Source organism: Ranitomeya variabilis, chromosome 4 (genome assembly GCF_051348905.1).
Source record: "Ranitomeya variabilis isolate aRanVar5 chromosome 4, aRanVar5.hap1, whole genome shotgun sequence".
Taxonomy (NCBI): Eukaryota; Metazoa; Chordata; class Amphibia; order Anura; family Dendrobatidae; genus Ranitomeya; species Ranitomeya variabilis.
In genome coordinates, this window is record NC_135235.1 from 689,427,465 (window position 1) to 689,436,795 (window position 9,331).

A 9,331-nucleotide genomic window follows, 5' to 3' on the forward strand; every position below is an offset into this window, starting at 1 on the left:
ACAGGTGGCATCATGAATAGACTACATCATTCCAAACCCTTTAATTGAGTCCCAGGGCCACGGACCAGGTCGCAGCCACCATGACATCCCCTTTAAGACCAAACCCAGTACAGAGTACCCCAGGCCCTGGTAGGGCGACTCACATGAAAAACACCCCCAAAAAAGTTGGGAAAATATTACAAAAATAATTATAGTGAAGTGTTGAGGCACCAAATAGAAAGTTTTTACCCAGTATATGGACACCTAGAACCAATGTTACAACCTCCACTATAATAAATCTGCAGAGTGGTGCATAGACGTGAGACTACTTATAATCAAGAAAACGGAATGATGAAAGTCAGCACTCTAATTTTCATTTGATTCAGGCAATAAACAAAAAGTGCAACAGTGCTCGCAGCGTGGCAGCAGGCGCAGTGATTTTGAAAAAACAGAAATTGTGGAGAAATTATAATTTCTAATTCTGTGTTTCCAGGATTCTTCTTGTGGGAAATGGTTGCAATTTTCCCTTTGACAATCACTATATGAGGAACACCTAAGGGATATGACACATGCTTAAAAAAGGCACCCAACCCAGAAACATCGCAAAAGGTGACTTTTCACACTTTAAAGGGAACCTGTCACCCCCAGAATCGAAGGTGAGCTAAGCCCACCAGCATAAGGGGCTTATCTACAGCATTCTGGAATGCTGTAAATGAGCCCCCGATGTATCCTGAAAGATGAGAAAAAAAGGTTAGATTATACTCACCCAGGGGCAGTCCCGGTTCGATTGGCATCACGGTCCGTTCCGGGGCCTCTCATCTTCTTACGATGATGTCCTCTTCTTGTCTTCAAGCTCCGGCGCAGGCGTACTTTGTCTGCCCTGTTGATGGCAGAGCAAAGTACTGCAGAGTGCAGGCGGCGTGCCTCTCTGACCTTTCCCTGCGCACTGCAGTACTTTGCTCTGCCCTCAACAGGGCAGACAAAGTACGCCTGCGCCGGAGCCGCAGCGTGAATACAAGAAGAGGACGTCATCGTAAGAAGATGGGAGACCTGGGACCAGACCGTGAGGCCCATCGGACCAGAACCGGATCGAGACCACCCCTGGGTGAGCATAATATAACCTTTATTTCTTATCTTTCAGGATACATCGGGGGCTTATCTACAGCATTACAGAATGCTGTAGATAAGCCCCTGATGCTGGTGGGCTTAGCTCACCTTCGATTTTGGGGTGACAGGTTCCCTTTAACTCCCTTTCTATGCTGTGTCCATGAAACGCTGCTTATGCTGCCAGCTGATGAATGTCACATCAAGTTTCTGACAAGATCTTCTCCTGGATTGTTTAAGAGGATTTACAGGAGGAACTAGTCCAGAAAGCAGAAGATCCAGCGAGTATTCGCCACATATTCCTGCAAATTCCGTGAAGTCTTATCAATTGTATCCACTAGTGATGAGCGAGGACTAAAATGCTTGAGTGCTCGTTATTCAAATCAAGCAGGTCGGGCGCTTGGAGTCAAGTACCAACTATAATGGAAGTCAATGGGAAGCATTTTACCAGAAGACCCTAAAAGGAGGGCTGGGAGGGCAGGAAAATTGCTGAAATGGATGGAATCAGCACTCAAATGGAATGGGAACAGCATGGTGAAGATGCCTGGACGCATATCAGACTCCAGGGTCGCTGATGGGTAATGAATAAATAAATAATTTAAAATAATTAAGTTGGGTCCCTTCCCATTTCTGATAACTACACTACACAGCTGACATCAACCCTCAAAAACATTACCCCGATGGCTCATGGACCCAAAAAGAGCCAGGCAAAATGCCAGAATTGGTGCATCTAATGTGATGTGCCAATTTTGGGGCTGCTACCGGTTGGTATTTTTAGGCTGGAAAGGGAACAATATCCATCGTCCTTCTTATCAGCCCCAGCTATCTGCTTTACCTTGGCTGGTTATCAAAAAATAGCCGGTCCCATGTCAGTTTTTTTTTATTAGTTATTTAATAGGTTTGAAAAAGTTAACCCCTTCCCAACATGTGCTATATATATATATATATATATACTGCTGCACAAAGTGAAGTATTATGTAGCGCCGCTATTTCCGGTCACTGCGCTGCACTGTGCAGTGACCGGGTTAAGATGGGATAGCAGGCCATCTCTGCACGTTTCCCGGGGGTCAGTACAAGCCCCCCGCATCGGCATTGTGTCAATAAAGGACTTTTTAGTTAGTTAGTGTAGCAGATGTTGCAGTGTAATCGGCTTCTGAATTTTTTTCGTAGGAAAAAAAAATAATAGTAGTTAGTACAGTGTAGTTTTAGAGAAAAAACAAATTGCACAGAATAGTTTCATAGGTAGCGTGTTAGTGTAGCAGAAGTCACAGTATTTGTTGACGTCCAATTTTGTTTTAGAGAAAAAAAATGTACAGAGTACCTGTATAGATACGGAGGTAGCGTCTTTCTTTTGCATAAAAAAAAATTGTTATCACCGGGTAATTTCTAGTGCATTAGTGGAGCGTACGTCACATTGTTGGTGACGTGCATTTTCTTTTTGCAAACAAATAATTATTTGCGTCAAGTAAATTTTTATGTAGTGCATTATGGGAGTGTACGTTGTATTGCTACTGATGTCCGATTTTATTTAGCGTAAAAAAAGAATAGTTAGTGCCGGGTAAGTTTATAGGGAAGGCATTAGTGTAGTGAACGTCTCTAAAAAAATTTTATACAAACTTTTTTTTTACATCTATTTTTTTCTTTTCAATTTTTTCTTCTAAGTGCTTCTTCTAAATTTTTTCTCTTTTTTAGAATAAATGGTATCATACACAAGCCCCACACATTATACGTATAAAGTACTACTTACAAACACATTCCCGGGGTTTTGGAAGATAAAATAAAAATGGCCCATTCGTAAAGACGCTATTTCACCTGAGGAGGCATATGCTTTGCTTCCCTACAACACGGATTCAGCCAGTGAGGAAGATCCCACATTCCTTTAGTCCTCCTCATTTAGTTAGGAAGGACCCCTAGCAAGGCGCCCTAGTTCCCAGACAACCCCTCCAACAATCGATACCATATAGATTGCACCCCCCGAAAATTTTATCAGCCCGTCATTCCGGATTTCATTGGCAGCTCAGGAATCTAGTTTGACACCACTGGCCTCACTGACACTAACTTTTTCAAATTCTTTTTCAGGGAGGAGATAATAAATTTATGGTGGCCCAGACAAACTTTTATGCCCATCTATTTTACACCCAAAATCCCACGTCATCATACACCAGATGGACGCCTGTAACTGCAGCAGAGATGATGACATTTTGAGGTATTGTGCTGCATATGGGCATAGACAGAAAACCAGAGCTTCAGCAAAACTGGAGTACTGATATTCTCCACAAGTATACCTGAATTCCGTATGACCATGACAAGGACATGATTTGAAGAGATCCAAAAATGATTGCATTTTAGTGATAATGCGTAGTGTCCTCCCTGAGACAATCCGAGCTTTGATCGTCTATATAAAATTCGGCCAGTGCTTGAACACTTCATCCTGGGGGTGAGTGGTAAAATTGTGTGGGAATTGCTGCACTCACTGCTGGATAAGGGTTATCACCTCTACATTAATAACTTTCATACCAGCATCCCCCTCTTCAAGACCCTTTCTGTCAGAAGTACAGTTGCCTGTGGCACCATGTGAAAAAAATCAGAGAGGCCTGCCTAAGCCATTAATTGGGCAAATGCTGAGAAAGGGCGAAACTCGAGCCCAATGCAGCGACAACATGCTGGTGGTCAAGTATAAGGACAAAAGGGATGTACAAAAGGGATGTTGTTATCATGACCACCATACATGGTGAGAACAGCTCCCTTGTCACTGTTCGTGGTACCACAACACAAGTCCCAAAGCCAGATTGGATCTTGGATTACCATCGGTACATGGGGTGTAGATCTCAGATCAGGTCCTCCATCCATACAGTGCCATGCAAAAAGCTAAAGCAAACAATGGGCTATGCACATTGTATTGATGGCACTGTACAATGCTTTTGTGCTATTCTGATCTGCAGGTGATACGGGGACCTTCCTTTAGTTTCAGGAGGTAGTCATCAAAGTTCTAATGTTTGGCACTCAGGAAGGTGAGGGTTCCGGTACTTCTGAAACTGATTGTGCCATATTGTCCCAGGACAACATTTTCCAGGACCGGTTCTCCAAACAGCGAAGAAAGGAAGGGTTAGGGTTGTCGGATTGCACTAAATAAAATATAAAATAAAGTGCAATTGCAACCCGGGGTCCACCGTACAGAGATTATCCTGCTGGTAGAGTGAACAATGATGGAACAAAAGAGTGAGTATTACCTTAAACACACTGAGTTAACGCCACACAGAGTGATCGGAACACTGAGTACCAAGCTCAGTTACATCACAGAAAGGTACTGCATTAGGAATGCCAAGTACTATACCCTGTTAGGGAAGGGAGCACGTGGGTTGAGCTTGCTCTGTAACTGAACTGTGCTAACCACACACATGAAAGAAACAGATGCAAAGCCAAGCGGCTAGTTACCCCAGTCCTGACGCTACCGAACTTGTGCCTGACCGGCACCCTAAGCAAGTAGCAAACTACACTGTGTTCCAAATTATTATGCAAATAATATTTCCTCATATTTTCTCTAAATTATCTATCTGAATTGCAGTCATTTTTATTTTCCAGTCATCTACTATTCTGGTATAATTGCAATGTTTTGGAACAAACTGCCTATGAAAACAGTATCTTTTTTTAAAAAAATAAACACTCAAAATGCATGTTCCAAATTATTATGCACAACAGAGTTTTCAACCTTTTTTTTATTTTGAGCAAAAAAATGGTCAATTGTGAAGTTATAAGCATTATCAGCTTATTACAAAATAAAATCAAACAGTTTTCAAGTGAAAACTTTATTCTAGATGATGTTACATTTGCACATAGGGACCCCTTGTTTGAAAGAAGCTTCTGAACTCTCTCGTCCATTGAATTTGTCAGTTTTTGGATGGTTTCTGCTTCAATTGTTTTGCATGTGGACAGAATACCCTCCCAGAGCTGTTGCTTAGATGTGAACTGCCTCCCGCCATCATAGACACTCCTTTTGATGATGCTCCAGAGGTTCTCAATGGGGTTGAGGTCAGGGGAAGATGGTGGCCACACCATACGTTTGTCCTCTTTTATGCCCATAGCAGCCAGAGATGCAGATGTGTTTTTTGCAGCATGAGACGGTGCATTATCATGCATGAAAATGATCTTGCTGCGGAAAGCACGGTTCTTCCTCTTGAACCATGGCAGGAAGTGTTGTTTTAGAAACTCCACATAGATTATGGAGTTCATCTTTACCCCTTCAGGGATCATAAAGGGGCCGACAATCTCTCTCCCCATGTCTCCAGCCCAAAACATTACTCTACCTCTGCCTTGTTGGCACCTTAGCCGTGTTTTCATGGGGTGTCCATCAATCAGCCATCCTCCACTCCATCCATCTGGACCATCGAGCGTTGCACGGCACTCATCGGTGAACAAAACAGTTTGGAAGTCAGTCTTCATGTATCGTTTGGCCCCTGGAGCCGTTTCTGCTTGTGTGCAGTGGATAGAGGTGGTCGCCAGGATGGCTTACGCACCTCTGAAGGACCCTGCATCTTGTTGTTCTGGGGACGTTGGAGGCATCAGCAGCTTCAAAAACTTGTCTGCTGCTATGACAAGGCATTTTTGCAGCTGCTCTTTTAACCTTACGCAATTGCCTGTTGGAAAGAGTCCTCAATTTTTCCTTATCAGCACGCACACGTGTGTGCTGGGAATCAGCTACATACTTCTTGATTGTGTCATGATCACGATGAAGTGTCTTGGCAATGTTGATTGTAGTCATGCCTTGACCTAAATACTCCACAATTTGTTGCTTCTCAGCAGCCGACACATCATTTTTCTTTCCCATTTTGGCAAAAAATGTAGGCTGCTTAATAATGTGGAACAGCCTTCTTAAGTAGTCTTGCCTTTATTTGGACACGCCTGCCAAACTAATTTGCACAGGTATCTGCAATCGCTTTCAGTGATATAAAGAGCCCTGACACACATCACCATCAATGAGTTTAAATGACAAACAAATTTTTTTTTACCTTATCACTCCTAAACTCTTTGTGCATAATAATTTGGAACACAGTGTAGAGACTCAGGCGTAGAGCCAAGGGTACGAAACCGCCTAAATGTGCTACCTGCCTGCCAACATGTACAGTCCTTGAGCACAGACAGACTCACACAAACATGCAGTCAGAGTGGTAGAATAACCACCCACTATCACCAAAACATAAATTACACTAGCGTGACCGCTTGCGCCACTGAGAGCCTTTTATACGCTGGACTCCACCCCAAACACTCATGCCCAGTCGGTCAAGACATCACCCGCGGGCCAATCTGGAGCTGCCACATCACCAGAGCAGCTAACGTCTGACTGCCAATAAGAAGATGCTACATCAGAGACATGCTCAGTAAGGTCATCTCTGGACTTAGACTCCAGAGCGCAAGGTTGCACCTGCATATCTCTGATTACCACAGACTTGGCAGAAGAGCCACCAGTAACCAAACATATACCACGAGCCTGAGCAAGACACTGGCACCAACGCCTGTGCTGAGCAGCACTAGGAGCGGCTGGACCTGAATGGGATACCATAGTACCAGATAATACTTGGGATCTATCCCGCGCAGCAGAAGAAACCCAAAGCCTAGCCGGAAGATCACAAAAACAGTGCAGAGTATGCTCAAAGAGGGGAATCCAAAAGAACACAATTTACCATTGTAAAACCTGCCCTCAGAATCCAGGTCTTTGAATTAAGCATTGATTCAAAGTGTACAGTGATTTTACTCCACATATGGAGTATCGGCATACTCAGGAGAAACTGGACAACATTGGTTGTGGTTTATTTTCTCCTGCTATCCTTGTGAAAATGAAAAATTCCGGGCTAAAAGATAATTTTTGCAGAAAAAAAATTGATTTTTTTTTTAATTTTCATGGCTCTACGTTGTAAATGCCTGTGAAGTACCTGGGGGTTCAAAGTGCTCCCTACATATCTAGATAAGTTCCTTTAGGGGTATAGTTTACAAAATGGGGTCACTTGTGGGGGGTTTCTACAGTATAGGCACATCAGGGGCTCTTCAAATGCGACATGGCATCCCTTCTCAATTCCAGGCAATTTTTAGTTCAAAAAGTCAAACAGTGTTCCTTCCTTTCTGAGACCTGCTGTGCACCCAAACAGTAGTTTTCCCCCACATATGGGGTATCAGCGTACTCAAGAGAAATTGCACAACAAGTTTTGTGGTCCATTTCTCCTTTTACCGTTCATTTTTTACTTCCACATTGCTTCAGTACCTGTGCAGCACTTGAAGGGTTAATAATCTTCTTGATTGTGGTTTTGAACACCTTGAGGGGTGCAGTTTTCAGAATGGTGTCACTTTTGGGTACTTTATGTCATATAAGCCTGTCAAAATCACTTCAAATGTGAAGTGGTCGCTAAAAAAATGGTTTTGCAAATTTTGCTTTAAAAATGAGAAACAGCTGGACAACTTTTAACTCTTACAACTTCCTTACAAAAAAATATGAAATTGTGCTGATGTGAAGTAGACATGTGGGAAATGTTATTTATTAACTACTTCGTGTGACATGACTCTGATTTAAGGGCATAAAAATTTAATTTTGAAAATTGCAAAGTTTTCAAAATTTTCACCTAATTTCTGATTTTTTTCACAAATAAATGAAAGTCACATCAAAGAAATGTTACCACTATCATGAAGTACAATATGTCATGAACAACAGTCTCAGAATTAGTGGGATCTGTTGAAGCTCGAGTTATTACCTCATAAAGTGATAATGCTCAGAACTGAAAATATTGGCCTGGTCAGGAAGGTGAAAACAGGCTTCGGGGTGAAAGGGTTAAATATACCTTGCACCACATGAAAGACACTAAAGAACACAACTTTATAATCCTTAGGGGGCTGACAATAATCTAAGCGCTCCCTCCTATAACAGCTCTCCCTGAGCGGCTTCCTGAGGACGGTGTGCTGAGCATCGCGTCACTGGGTCTTCTATAAACCCGATAACGTGATGCAGCCGGACAGTCACAGTAATACCAGGGGCCAACATGGCTGCAGCATCACCGTGTATGGCGGGCAATCCCCGCATGTTTATTGGCTGGGAACTCGAGCACGGCGCTCCATCACCTGCGATACCCCAGTAACAAGCTTGTCCGAGCCCCCGATGCCGGATCGAGTAGTGGAGAGCGGCTCCCTCATCACTAGTATCTACATTATTGTGCTGGAGCCAGGAGAGGAATCATCGCATTGTGGGAGAACTTCTCTGGGCTTCTGTCCTCTCATCCTGCAGGTGTCTGAGTGGGGCTAATGTGGAACCAGCGAAGCCGCATTCTGTCCACAGCTGTTATGTCACTGCTCACACCACACAGGGACCCCAAAAGAATCTCAGTGCTGAAGGGTTAATGTCCCCCACACCCAGTAATGGAGAATCTCCTGCACCTACCTCCACCCCCAGAGCCACACACCACATATATGGCTTTTCTGTGCACACAGGACCTGTGATGAGGTCACAGGAGGGGAGGAGTCAGGGGTCACATGATCAGGGGCCACAGTGTATGCAGGACTCTGCTGTGCTGACATGTATTCTTCTCATCTGCTTAAAGGGACTCTGTCACCTGAATTTGGAGGGAACAATTTTCAGCCATAGAGGCGGGGTTTTCGGGTGTTTGATTCACCCTTTCCTTACCCGCTGGCTGCATGCTGGCTGCAATATTGGATTGAAGTTCATTCTCTTTCCTCCGTAGTACATGCCTGCACAAGTCAATCTTGCCTTACGCAGGCGTGTACTATGGAGGACAGAGAATGAACTTCAATCCAATATTGCAGCCAGCATGCAGCCAGCGGGTAAGGAAAGGGTGAATCAAACACCCGAAAACCCCGCCTCTATGGCTGAAAATTGTTCCCTCCAAATTCAGGTGACAGAGTCCCTTTAAGAACAGGTAACGTTGCAAACAGTAGACCAATTCCCCCCATTGAGTGATTGGATCCCCCCCAGATCTTTCATAGACCTTAGTGATATTACAGACGGGAGATTCCAAGAGCGCTAGATTCAGGGGTAATCCTAGTGCTGACTGAGCCGTGCGCCTCCATCTAAGAGAGCGGCCACAACCCCAGACGATGCAGCGGCCGGAGCAATGTTATTGGTGGAGGGAATTTCTGAGAGCAGCAAATTAATGAAGAATGTTTTACCGGAACCTCCTGGGGCATCAAGGAAAAACAGTCTCCCATTTCCACCTGGAATCTGAGCCATAATTGCCAAATCCCCCGATCTGTG

At 43.9% G+C, this 9,331-nt stretch overlaps 1 protein-coding gene across 1 annotated transcript in view; it reads right to left on the reverse strand.

Moving 5' to 3' along the window:
- The window catches only part of LOC143766403 (uncharacterized), a 33,440-nt gene extending 24,883 nt beyond the window's left edge, over positions 1-8,557 (reverse strand). The window contains exon 1 of the mRNA XM_077254069.1: positions 8,501-8,557. The gene's annotated coding sequence lies outside the window, so the exon portion shown is untranslated. The remainder of the gene's footprint in view (positions 1-8,500) is intronic.
- Between the last annotated feature and the right edge of the window lie 774 nt (positions 8,558-9,331).